Here is a 13,342-nt window from a genome sequence, read left to right on the forward strand (position 1 = left end):
ATATTTCTTTTTCTCTGCAACCCACTGCTACATTGTGCTTCCTAGCTGTTTTTATAAAATCACTGAATCAAATCTAACTCTGATTACATCAGAGAAGGCCAGGTACCCTACACCATAACAGGGGGTTTGAAATTTTGACTTGTCTACTTAAAGATCACCAAAATCTGATAACAAGGTCAATTACGTCCCTGGGTGGGATTGAACCACCAACCTTTTGGTTAGTAGCCAGACACACTAACCGATTGCGCCACAGAGTCACTTTGTAAAAAGTACATACTGACAAAGGCTAATAAGCATACATCTAGAACGTTTCCTAGAAAAACTTTAAAAAGTCAATAATCTGGAGAGTTTTTGTAAGATGTTTCTTCCATCAACCAACGAAGAAACACATTGGTACTTTCCCATGATGACTGAGTGCTTCAGGATCTCTTGCACTTACATGTGCAGCAGAGTACTGCAATGGAAGCATGCTGGGCCCATAACCCAGAGGTAGGCAGATTGAAACTATCCTTTGCTATATGCATTTTTTTTTGTTAATTTAAGTAATCAAAACTGGGATTGATATTTTTGCTCTTTTATTTTTACTTGAAGTACAATAACTTTTACCATTTTAATTTGTTTGAATAGTATATTGACAGTATAGTTTTCTTTAAAAAATCCACTTAATTTTCTTTACCCTATTATTAAAAGGGTAATTGACAAAAACAAACTACATTGTCACCAGAAGAGCAATACAAAATGTACAAGTGATATATTAAAATCATCTTTCCAGCTTGAATTTCAATGATGCATTGGGGCAACGATTTTGTGAGAAACATCTTCACCCTTAAATAAAGATTTTCTTAATTCCTTACCTGTGTGCTAATTAGATATCACCTTGTTTTCACATTAAACAAACTTCCACATGAGAAAGCAGCAAGGATGCAGTGGCGTTAATGTTTCCTGGTGTCAACCTGTATTATTTCAGTAGAAATTGAAATGAGGATGCATCTTGCTGCCTTTCCAATGAAGCAAGTTTAATTTAGTAATAGGTGAAAAACCATCCCTACAAAGGTGTTAATCAGAGACTTGGCTTTGTGGACACTTTTCAGAGAACAAATTTGTTAGTATAAAAATAAAGCCAGAAAATGAAGAGCTGTTTAATCACTCAATTGGATTTTTTTTGCCAGCATATTTCTTTGTCTCTGCAACCCACTGCTAAATTGTGCTTCCTATCTGTTTTTATAAAATCACTGAATCAAATCTAACTCTGATTACATCAGAGAAGGCCAGGTACCCTACACCATAACAGGGGGTTTGAAATTTTGACTTGTCTACTTAAAGATCACCAAAATCTGATAACAAGGTCAATTACGTCCCTGGGTGGGATTGAACCACCAACCTTTTGTTAGTAGCCAGACACACTAACCGATTGCGCCACAGAGACACTTTGTTAAAAGTACTTACTGACAAAGGCTAATAAGCATACATCTAGAACGTTTCCTAGAAAAACTTTAAAAAGTCAATAATCTGGAGAGTTTTTGTAAGATGTTTCTTCCATCAACCAACGAAGAAACACATTGGTACTTTCCCATGATGAGTGAGTGCTTCAGGATCTCTTGCACTTACATGTGCAGCAGAGTACTGCAATGGAAGCATGCTGGGCCCATAACCCCGAGGTAGGCAGATTGAAACTATCCTTTGCTATATGCATTTTTTTTGTTAATTTAAGTAATTAAAACTGGGATTGATATTTTTGCTCTTTTATTTTTACTTGAAGTACAATAACTTTTACCATTTTAATTTGTTTGAATAGTATATTGACAGTATAGTTTTCTTTAAAAAATCCACTTAATTTTCTTTACCCTATTATTAAAAGGGTAATTGACAAAAACAAACTACATTGTCACCAGAAGAGCAATACAAAATGTACAAGTGATATATTAAAATCATCTTTCCAGCTTGAATTTCAATGATGCATTGGGGCAACGATTTTGTGAGAAACATCTTTACCCTTAAATAAAGGTTTTCTTAATTCCTTACCTGTGTGCTAATTAGATATCACCTTGTTTTCACATTAAACAAACTTCCACATGTGAAAGCAGCAAGGATGCAGTGGCGTTAATGTTTCCTGGTGTCAACCTGTATTATTTCAGTAGAAATTGAAATGAGGATGCATCTTGCTGCCTTTCCAATGAAGCAAGTTTAATTTAGTAATAGGTGAAAAACCATCCCTACAAAGGTGTTAATCAGAGACTTGGCTTTGTGGACACTTTTCAGAGAACAAATTTGTTAGCATAAAAATAAAGCCAGAAAATGAAGAGCTGTTTAATCACTCAATTGGATTTTTTTTGCCAGCATATTTCTTTTTCTCTGCAACCCACTGCTAAATAGTGCTTCCTAGCTGTTTTTATAAAATCACTGAATCAAATCTAACTCTGATTACATCAGAGAAGGCCAGGTACCCTACACCATAACAGGGGGTTTGAAATTTTGACTTGTCTACTTAAAGATCACCAAAATCTGATAACAAGGTCAATTACATGCCTGGGTGGGATTGAACCACCAACCTTTTGGTTAATAGCCGTGCACACTAACTGATTGCGCCACAAAGACACTTTGCAAAAGTACATACTGACAAAGGCTAATAAGCATTCATCTAAAACGTTTCCTAGAAAAACTTTAAAAAGTCAATAATCTGGAGAGTTTTTGTAAAATGTTTCTTCCATCAACCAACGAAGAAACACATTGGTACTTTCCCATGATGAGTGAGTGCTTCAGGATCTCTTGCACTTACATGTGCAGCAGAGTACAGCAATGGAAGCATGCTGGGCCCAAAACCCAGCGGTAGGCAGATTGAAACTATCCTTTGCTATATGCATTTTTTTTTGTTCATTTAAGTAATCAAAACTGAGATTGATATTTTTGCTCTTTTATTTTTACTTAAAGTACAATAACTTTTACCATTTTAATTTGTTTTAATAGTATATTGACAGTATTGTTTTCTTTCAAAAATCCACTTAATTTTCTTTACCCTATTATTAAAATGGTAATTGACAAAAACAAACTACATTGTCACCAGAAGAGCAATACAAAATGTACAAGTGATATATTAAAATCATCTTTCCAGCTTGAATTTCAATGATGCATTGGGGCAACGATTTTGTGAGCAACATCTTCACCCTTAAATAAAGATTTTCTTAATTCCTTACCTGTGTGCTAATTAGATATCACCTTGTTTTCACATTAAACAGACTTCCACATGAGAAAGCAGCAAGGATACAGTGGCGTTAATGTTTCCTGGTGTCAACCTGTATTATTTCAGTAGACATTGAATTGAGGATGCATCTTGCTGCCTTTCCAATGAAGCAAGTTTAATTTAGTAATAGGTGAAAAACCATCCCTACAAAGGTGTTAATCAGAGACTTGGCTTTGTGGACACTTTTCAAAGAACAAATTTGTTAGCATAAAAATAAAGCCAGAAAATGAAGAGCTGTTTAATCACTCAATTGGATTTTTTTTTGCCAGCATATTTCTTTTTCTCTGCAACCCACTGCTAAATTGTGCTTCCTAGCTGTTTTTATAAAATCACTGAGTCAAATCTAACTACATCAGAGAAGGCCAGGTACCCTACACCATAACAGGGGGTTTGAAATTTTGACTTGTCTACTTAAAGATCACCAAAATCTGATAACAAGGTCAATTACGTCCCTGGGTGGGATTGAACCACCAACTTTTTGGTTAGTAGCCAAACACACTAACCTATTGCGCCACAGAGACACTTTGTAAAAAGTACATACTGACAAAGGCTAATAAGCATACATCTAGAACGTTTCCTAGAAAAACTTTAAAAAGTCAATAATCTGGAGAGTTTTTGTAAGATGTTTCTTCCATCAACCAACGAAGAAACACATTGGTACTTTCCCATGATGACTGAGTGCTTCAGGATCTCTTGCACTTACATGTGCAGCAGAGTACTGCAATGGAAGCATGCTGGGCCCATAACCCAGAGGTAGGCAGATTGAAACTATCCTTTGCTATATGCATTTTTTTTTGTTAATTTAAGTAATCAAAACTGGGATTGATATTTTTGCTCTTTTATTTTTACTTAAAGTACAATAACTTTTACCATTTTAATTTGTTTTAATAGTATATTGACAGTATAGTTTTCTTTAAAAAATCCACTTAATTTTCTTTACCCTATTATTAAAAGGGTAATTGACAAAAACAAACTACATTGTCACCAGAAGAGCAATACAAAATGTTCAAGTGATATATTAAAATCATCTTTCCAGCTTGAATTTCAATGATGCATTGGGGCAACGATTTTGTGAGAAACATCTTCACCCTTAAATAAAGATTTTCTTAATTCCTTACCTGTGTGCTAATTAGATATCACCTTGTTTTCACATTAAACAGACTTCTACATGAGAAAGCAGCAAGGATGCAGTGGCGTTAATGTTTCCTGGTGTCAACCTGTATTATTTCAGTAGACATTGAAATGAGGATGCATCTTGCTGCCTTTCCAATGAAGCAAGTTTAATTTAGTAATAGGTGAAAAACCATCCCTACAAAGGTGTTAATCAGAGACTTGGCTTTGTGGACACTTTTCAGAGAACAAATTTGTTAGCATAAAAATAAAGCCAGAAAATGAAGAGCTGTTTAATCACTCAATTGGATTTTTTTTGCCAGCATATTTCTTTTTCTCTACAACCCACTGCTAAATTGTGCTTCCTAGCTGTTTTTATAAAATCAATGAATCAAATCTAACTCTGATTACATCAGAGAAGGCCAGGTACCCTACACCATAACAGGGGGTTTGAAATTTTGACTTGTCTACTTAAAGATCACCAAAATCTGATAACAAGGTCAATTACGTCCCTGGGTTGGATTGAACCACCAACCTTTTGGTTAGTAGCCGGACACACTAACCGATTGCGCCACAGAGACACTTTGCAAAAGGTACTTACTGACAAAGGCTAATAAGCATACATCTAGAACGTTTCCTAGAAAAACTTTAAAAAGTCAATAATCTGGAGAGTTTTTGTAAGATGTTTCTTCCATCAACCAACGAAGAAACACATTGGTACTTTCCCATGATGACTGAGTGCTTCAGGATCTCTTGCACTTACATGTGCAGCAGAGTACTGCAATGGAAGCATGCTGGGCCCATAACCCAGAGGTAGGCAGATTGAAACTATCCTTTGCTATATGCATTTTTTTTTGTTAATTTAAGTAATCAAAACTGGGATTGATATTTTTGCTCTTTTATTTTTTCTTAAAGTACAATAACTTTTACCATTTTAATTTGTTTTAATAGTATATTGACAGTATAGTTTTCTTTAAAAAATCCACTTAATTTTCTTTACCCTATTATTAAAAGGGTAATTGACAAAAACAAACTACATTGTCACCAGAGGAGCAATACAAAATGTACAAATGATATATTAAAATCATCTTTCCAGCTTGAATTTCAATGATGCATTGGGGCAACGATTTTGTGAGAAACATCTTCACCCTTAAATAAAGATTTTCTTAATTCCTTACCTGTGTGCTAATTAGATATCACCTTGTTTTCACATTAAACAGACTTCTACATGAGAAAGCAGCAAGGATGCAGTGGCGTTAATGTTTCCTGGTGTCAACCTGTATTATTTCAGTAGACATTGAAATGAGGATGCATCTTGCTGCCTTTCCAATGAAGCAAGTTTAATTTAGTAATAGGTGAAAAACCATCCCTACAAAGGTGTTAATCAGAGACTTGGCTTTGTGGACACTTTTCAGAGAACAAATTTGTTAGCATAAAAATAAAGCCAGAAATGAAGAGCTGTTTAATCACTCAATTGGATTTTTTTTGCCAGCATATTTCTTTTTCTCTGCAACCCACTGCTAAATTGTGCTTCCTAGCTGTTTTTATAAAATCAATGAATCAAATCTAACTCTGATTACATCAGAGAAGGCCAGGTACCCTACACCATAACAGGGGGTTTGAAATTTTGACTTGTCTACTTAAAGATCACCAAAATCTGATAACAAGGTCAGTTACGTCCCTGGGTGGGATTGAACCACCAACCTTTTGGTTAGTAGCCGGACACACTAACCGATTGCGCCACAGAGACACTTTGCAAAAAGTACATTCTGACAAAGGCTAATAAGCATACATCTAGAACGTTTCCTAGAAAAACTTTAAAAAGTCAATAATCTGGAGAGTTTTTGTAAGATGTTTCTTCCATCAACCAACGAAGAAACACATTGGTACTTTCCCATGATGACTGAGTGCTTCAGGATCTCTTGCACTTACATGTGCAGCAGAGTACTGCAATGGAAGCATGCTGGGCCCATAACCCAGAGGTAGGCAGATTGAAACTATCCTTTGCTATATGCATTTTTTTTGTTAATTTAAGTAATCAAAACTGGGATTGATATTTTTGCTCTTTCATTTTTACTTAAAGTACAATAACTTTTACCATTTTAATTTGTTTTAATAGTATATTGACAGTATAGTTTTCTTTAACAAATCCACTTAATTTTCTTTACCCTATTATTAAAAGGGTAATTGACAAAAACAAACTACATTGTCACCAGAAGAGCAATACAAAATGTACAAGTGATATATTAAAATCATCTTTCCAGCTTGAATTTCAATGATGCATTGGGGCAACGATTTTGTGAGAAACATCTTCACCCTTAAATAAAGATTTTCTTAATTCCTTACCTGTGTGCTAATTAGATATCACCTTGTTTTCACATTAAACAGACTTCTACATGAGAAAGCAGCAAGGATGCAGTGGCGTTAATGTTTCCTGGTGTCAACCTGTATTATTTCAGTAGACATTGAAATGAGGATGCATCTTGCTGCCTTTCCAATGAAGCAAGTTTAATTTAGTAATAGGTGAAAAACCATCCCTACAAAGGTGTTAATCAGAGACTTGGCTTTGTGGACACTTTTCAGAGAACAAATTTGTTAGCATAAAAATAAAGCCAGAAAATGAAGAGCTGTTTAATCACTCAATTGGATTTTTTTTGCCAGCATATTTCTTTTTCTCTGCAACCCACTGCTAAATTGTGATTCCTAGCTGTTTTTATAAAATCAATGAATCAAATCTAACTCTGATTACATCAGAGAAGGCCAGGTACCCTACACCATAACAGGGGGTTTGAAATTTTGACTTGTCTACTTAAAGATCACCAAAATCTGATAACAAGGTCAATTACGTCCCTGGGTGGGATTGAACCACCAACCTTTTGGTTAGTAGCCGGACACACTAACCGATTGCGCCACAGAGACACTTTGCAAAAAGTACATACTGACAAAGGCTAATAAGCATACATCTAGAACGTTTCCTAGAAAAACTTTAAAAAGTCAATAATCTGGAGAGTTTTTGTAAGATGTTTCTTCCATCAACCAACGAAGAAACACATTGGTACTTTCCCATGATGAGTGAGTGCTTCAGGATCTCTTGCACTTACATGTGCAGCAGAGTACTGCAATGGAAGCATGCTGGGCCCATAACCCAGAGGTAGGCAGATTAAAACTATCCTCTGCTATATGCATTTTTTTTGTTAATTAAAGTAATCCAAAACTGGGATTGATATTTTTGCTCTTTTATTTTTCATTAAAGTACAATAACTTTTACCATTTTAATTTGTTTTAATAGTATATTGAAAGTATTTTTTTCTTTTAAAAATCCACTTAATTTTCTTTACCCTATTATTAAAATGGTAATTGACAAAAACAAACTACATTGTCACCAGAAGAGCAATACAAAATGTACAAGTGATATATTAAAATCATCTTTCCAGCTTGAATTTCAATGATGCATTGGGGCAACGATTTTGTGAGAAACATTTTCACCCTTAAATAAAGATTTTCTTAATTCCTTACCTGTGTGCTAATTAGATATCACCTTGTTTTCACATTAAACAGACTTCCACATGAGAAAGCAGCAAGGATGCAGTGGCGTTAATGTTTCCTGGTGTCAACCTGTATTATTTCAGTAGACATTGAAATGAGGATGCATCTTGCTGCCTTTCCAATGAAGCAAGTTTAATTTAGTAATAGGTGAAAAACCATCCTTACAAAGGTGTTCATCAGAGACTTGGCTTTGTGGACACTTTTCAGAGAACAAATTTGTTAGCATAAAAATAAAGCCAGAAAATGAAGAGCTGTTTAATCACTCAATTGGATTTTTTTGCCAGCATATTTCTTTTTCTCTGCAACCCACTGCTAAATTGTGCTTCCTAGCTGTTTTTATAAAATCACTGAATCAAATCTAACTCTGATTACATCAGAGAAGGCCAGGTACCCTACACCATAAGAGGGGGTTTGATATTTTGACTTGTCTACTTAAAGATCACCAAAATCTGATAACAAAGTCAATTACGTCCCTGGGTGGGATTGAACCACCAACCTTTTGGTTAATAGCCATACACACTAACTGATTGCGCCACAGAGACACTTTGCAAAAGTGCATACTGACAAAGGCTAATAAGCATTCATCTAAAACGTTTCCTAGAAAAACTTTAAAAAGTCAATAATCTGGAGAGTTTTTGTAAAATGTTTCTTCCATCAACCAACGAAGAAACACATTGGTACTTTCCCATGATGAGTGAGTGCTTCAGGATCTCTTGCACTTACATGTGCAGCAGAGTACTGCAATGGAAGCATGCTGGGCCCATAACCCAGAGGTAGGCAGATTGAAACTGTCCTTTGCTATATGCATTTTTTTTGTTAATTTAAGTAATCAAAACTGGGATTGATATTTTTGCTCTTTTATTTTTACTTGAAGTACAATAACTTTTACCATTTTAATTTGTTTAAATCCACTTAATTTTCTTTACCCTATTATTAAAAGGGTAATTGACAAAAACAAACTACATTGTCACCAGAAGAGCAATACAAAATGTACAAGTGATATATTAAAATCATCTTTCCAGCTTGAATTTCAATGATGCATTGGGGCAACGATTTTGTGAGAAACATCTTCACCCTTAAATAAAGATTTTCTTAATTCCTTACCTGTGTGCTAATTAGATATCACCTTGTTTTCACATTAAACAGACTTCCACATGAGAAAGCAGCAAGGATGCAGTGGCGTTAATGTTTCCTGGTGTCAACCCGTATTATTTCAGTAGACATTGAAATGAGGATGCATCTTGCTGCCTTTCCAATGAAGCAAATTTAATTTAGTAATAGGTGAAAAACCATCCCTACAAAGGTGTTAATCAGAGACTTGGCTTTGTGGACACTTTTCAGAGAACAAATTTGTTAGCATAAAAATAAAGCCAGAAAATGAAGAGCTGTTTAATCACTCAATTGGATTTTTTTGCCAGCATATTTCTTTTTCTCTGCAACCCACTGCTAAATTGTGCTTCCTAGCTGTTTTTATAAAATCACTGAATCAAATCTAACTCTGATTACATCAGAGAAGGCCAGGTACCCTACACCATAAGAGGGGGTTTGAAATTTTGACTTGTCTACTTAAAGATCACCAAAATCTGATAACAAGGTCAATTATGTCCCTGGGTGGGATTGAACCACCAACCTTTTGGTTAGTAGCCGGACACACTAACCGATTGCGCCACAGAGACACTTCACAAAAAGTACCTACTGACAAAGGCTAATAAGCATACATCTAGAACGTTCCCTAGAAAAACTTTAAAAAGTCAATAATCTGGAGAGTTTTTGTAAAATGTTTCTTCCATCAACCAACGAAGAAACACATTGGTACTTTCCCATGATGAGTGAGTGCTTCAGGATCTCTTGCACTTACATGTGCAGCAGAGTACTGCAATGGAAGCATGCTGGGCCCATAACCCAGAGGTAGGCAGATTGAAACTGTCCTTTGCTATATGCATTTTTTTTGTTAATTTAAGTAATCAAAACTGGGATTGATATTTTTGCTCTTTTATTTTTACTTGAAGTACAATAACTTTTACCATTTTAATTTGTTTAAATCCACTTAATTTTCTTTACCCTATTATTAAAAGGGTAATTGACAAAAACAAACTACATTGTCACCAGAAGAGCAATACAAAATGTACAAGTGATATATTAAAATCATCTTTCCAGCTTGAATTTCAATGATGCATTGGGGCAACGATTTTGTGAGAAACATCTTCACCCTTAAATAAAGATTTTCTTAAATCCTTACCTGTGTGCTAATTAGATATCACCTTGTTTTCACATTAAACAGACTTCCACATGAGAAAGCAGCAAGGATGCAGTGGCGTTAATGTTTCCTGGTGTCAACCCGTATTATTTCAGTAGACATTGAAATGAGGATGCATCTTGCTGCCTTTCCAATTAAGCAAATTTAATTTAGTAATAGGTGAAAAACCATCCCTACAAAGGTGTTAATCAGAGACTTGGCTTTGTGGACACTTTTCAGAGAACAAATTTGTTAGCATAAAAATAAAGCCAGAAAATGAAGAGCTGTTTAATCACTCAATTGGATTTTTTTGCCAGCATATTTCTTTTTCTCTGCAACCCACTGCTAAATTGTGCTTCCTAGCTGTTTTTATAAAATCACTGAATCAAATCTAACTCTTATTACATCAGAGAAGGCCAGGTACCCTACACCATAAGAGGGAGTTTGAAATTTTGACTTGTCTACTTAAAGATCACCAAAATCTGATAACAAGGTCAATTACGTCTCTGGGTGGGATTGAACCACCAACCTTTTGGTTAATAGCCATACACACTAACTGATTGCGCCACAGAGACACTTTGCAAAAGTACATACTGACAAAGGCTAATAAGCATTCATCTAAAACGTTTCCTAGAAAAACTTTAAAAATTCAATAATCTGGAGAGTTTATGTAAGATGTTTCTTCCATCAACCAACGAAGAAACACATTGGTACTTTCCCATGATGAGTGAGTGCTTCAGGATCTACTGCACTTACATGTGCAGCAGAGTACAGCAATGGAAGCATGCTGGGCACATAACCCAGAGGTAGGCAGATTGAAACTATCCTCTGCTATATGCATTTTTTTTTTGTTAATTAAAGTAATCCAAAACTGGGATTGATATTTTGGCTCTTTTATTTTTACTTACAGTACAATAACTTTTACCATTTTAATTTGTTTTAATAGTATATTGACAGTATTGTTTTCTTTCAAAAATCCACTTAATTTTCTTTACCCTATTATTAAAATGGTAATTGACAAAAACAAACTACATTGTCACCAGAAGAGCAATACAAAATGTACAAGTGATATATTAAAATCATCTTTCCAGCTTGAATTTCAATGATGCATTGGGGCAACGATTTTGTGAGAAACATTTTCACCCTTAAATAAAGATTTTCTTAATTCCTTACCTGTGTGCTAATTAGATATCACCTTGTTTTCACATTAAACAGACTTCCACATGAGAAAGCAGCAAGGATGCAGTGGCGTTAATGTTTCCTGGTGTCAACCTGTATTATTTCAGTAGACATTGAAATGAGGATGCATCTTGCTGCCTTTCCAATGAAGCAAGTTTAATTTAGTAATAGGTGAAAAACCATCCTTACAAAGGTGTTAATCAGAGACTTGGCTTTGTGGACACTATTCAGAGAACAAATTTGTTAGCATAAAAATAAAGCCAGAAAATGAAGAGCTGTTTAATCACTCAATTGGATTTTTTTGCCAGCATATTTCTTTTTCTCTGCAACCCACTGCTAAATTGTGCTTCCTAGCTGTTTTTATAAAATCACTGAATCAAATCTAACTCTGATTACATCAGAGAAGGCCAGGTACCCTACACCATAAGAGGGGGTTTGAAATTTTGACTTGTCTACTTAAAGATCACCAAAATCTGATAACAAGGTCAATTACGTCTCTGGGTGGGATTGAACCACCAACCTTTTGGTTAATAGCCATACACACTAACTGATTGCGCCACAGAGACACTTTGCAAAAGTACATACTGACAAAGGCTAATAAGCATTCATCTAAAACGTTTCCTAGAAAAACTTTAAAAATTCAATAATCTGGAGAGTTTATGTAAGATGTTTCTTCCATCAACCAACGAAGAAACACATTGGTACTTTCCCATGATGAGTGAGTGCTTCAGGATCTACTGCACTTACATGTGCAGCAGAGTACAGCAATGGAAGCATGCTGGGCACATAACCCAGAGGTAGGCAGATTGAAACTATCCTCTGCTATATGCATTTTTTTTGTTAATTAAAGTAATCCAAAACTGGGATTGATATGTTGGCTCTTTTATTTTTACTTACAGTACAATAACTTTTACCATTTTAATTTGTTTTAATAGTATATTGACAGTATTGTTTTCTTTCAAAAATCCACTTAATTTTCTTTACCCTATTATTAAAATGGTAATTGACAAAAACAAACTACATTGTCACCAGAAGAGCAATACAAAATGTACAAGTGATATATTAAAATCATCTTTCCAGCTTGAATTTCAATGATGCATTGGGGCAACGATTTTGTGAGAAACATTTTCACCCTTAAATAAAGAGTTTCTTAATTCCTTACCTGTGTGCTAATTAGATATCACCTTGTTTTCACATTAAACAGACTTCCACATGAGAAAGCAGCAAGGATGCAGTGGCGTTAATGTTTCCTGGTGTCAACCTGTATTATTTCAGTAGACATTGAAATGAGGATGCATCTTGCTGCCTTTCCAATGAAGCAAGTTTAATTTAGTAATAGGTTAAAAACCATCCTTACAAAGGTGTTAATCAGAGACTTGGCTTTGTGGACACTTTTCAGAGAACAAATTTGTTAGCATAAAAATAAAGCTAGAAAATTAAGAGCTGTTTAATCACTCAATTGGATTTTTTTTGCCAGCATATTTCTTTTTCTCTGCAACCCACTGCTAAATTGTGCTTCCTAGCTGTTTTTATAAAATCACTGAATCAAATCTAACTCTGATTACATCAGAGAAGGCCAGGTACCCTACACCAGAACAGGGGGTTTGAAATTTTGACTTGTCTACTTAAAGATCACCAAAATCTGATAACAAGGTCAATTACGTCCCTGGGTGTGATTGAACCACCAACCTTTTGGTTAATAGCCATGCACACTAACTGATTGCGCCACAGAGACACTTTGCGAAAGTCCATACTGACAAAGGCTAATAAGCATTCATCTAAAACGTTTCCTAGAAAAACTTTAAAAAGTCAATAATCTGGAGAGTTTTTGTAAGATGTTTCTTCCATCAACCAACGAAGAAACACATTGGTACTTTCCCATGATGAGTGAGTGCTTCAGGATCTCTTGCACTTACATGTGCAGCAGAGTACAGCAATGGAAGCATGCTGGGCCCATAACCCAGCGGTAGGCAGATTGAAACTATCCTCTGCTATATGCATTTTTTTTTGTTAATTAAAGTAATCCAAAACTG

The 13,342-nt window shown here is 35.1% G+C and overlaps 2 non-coding genes across 2 annotated transcripts; both read right to left on the minus strand.

Annotated features, from left to right (window-relative positions):
- Positions 1-3,685: 3,685 nt before the first annotated feature.
- On the minus strand, positions 3,686-3,759 carry TRNAS-ACU (transfer RNA serine (anticodon ACU)). Its single transcript has one exon. It is a non-coding gene; the product is annotated as a tRNA-Ser (tRNA).
- A 5,737-nt stretch (positions 3,760-9,496) lies between these two features.
- On the minus strand, positions 9,497-9,570 carry TRNAS-ACU (transfer RNA serine (anticodon ACU)). Its single transcript has one exon. It is a non-coding gene; the product is annotated as a tRNA-Ser (tRNA).
- Between the last annotated feature and the right edge of the window lie 3,772 nt (positions 9,571-13,342).

Source organism: Pseudophryne corroboree, unplaced genomic scaffold (genome assembly GCF_028390025.1).
Source record: "Pseudophryne corroboree isolate aPseCor3 unplaced genomic scaffold, aPseCor3.hap2 scaffold_478, whole genome shotgun sequence".
NCBI lineage: Eukaryota > Metazoa > Chordata > Amphibia > Anura > Myobatrachidae > Pseudophryne > Pseudophryne corroboree.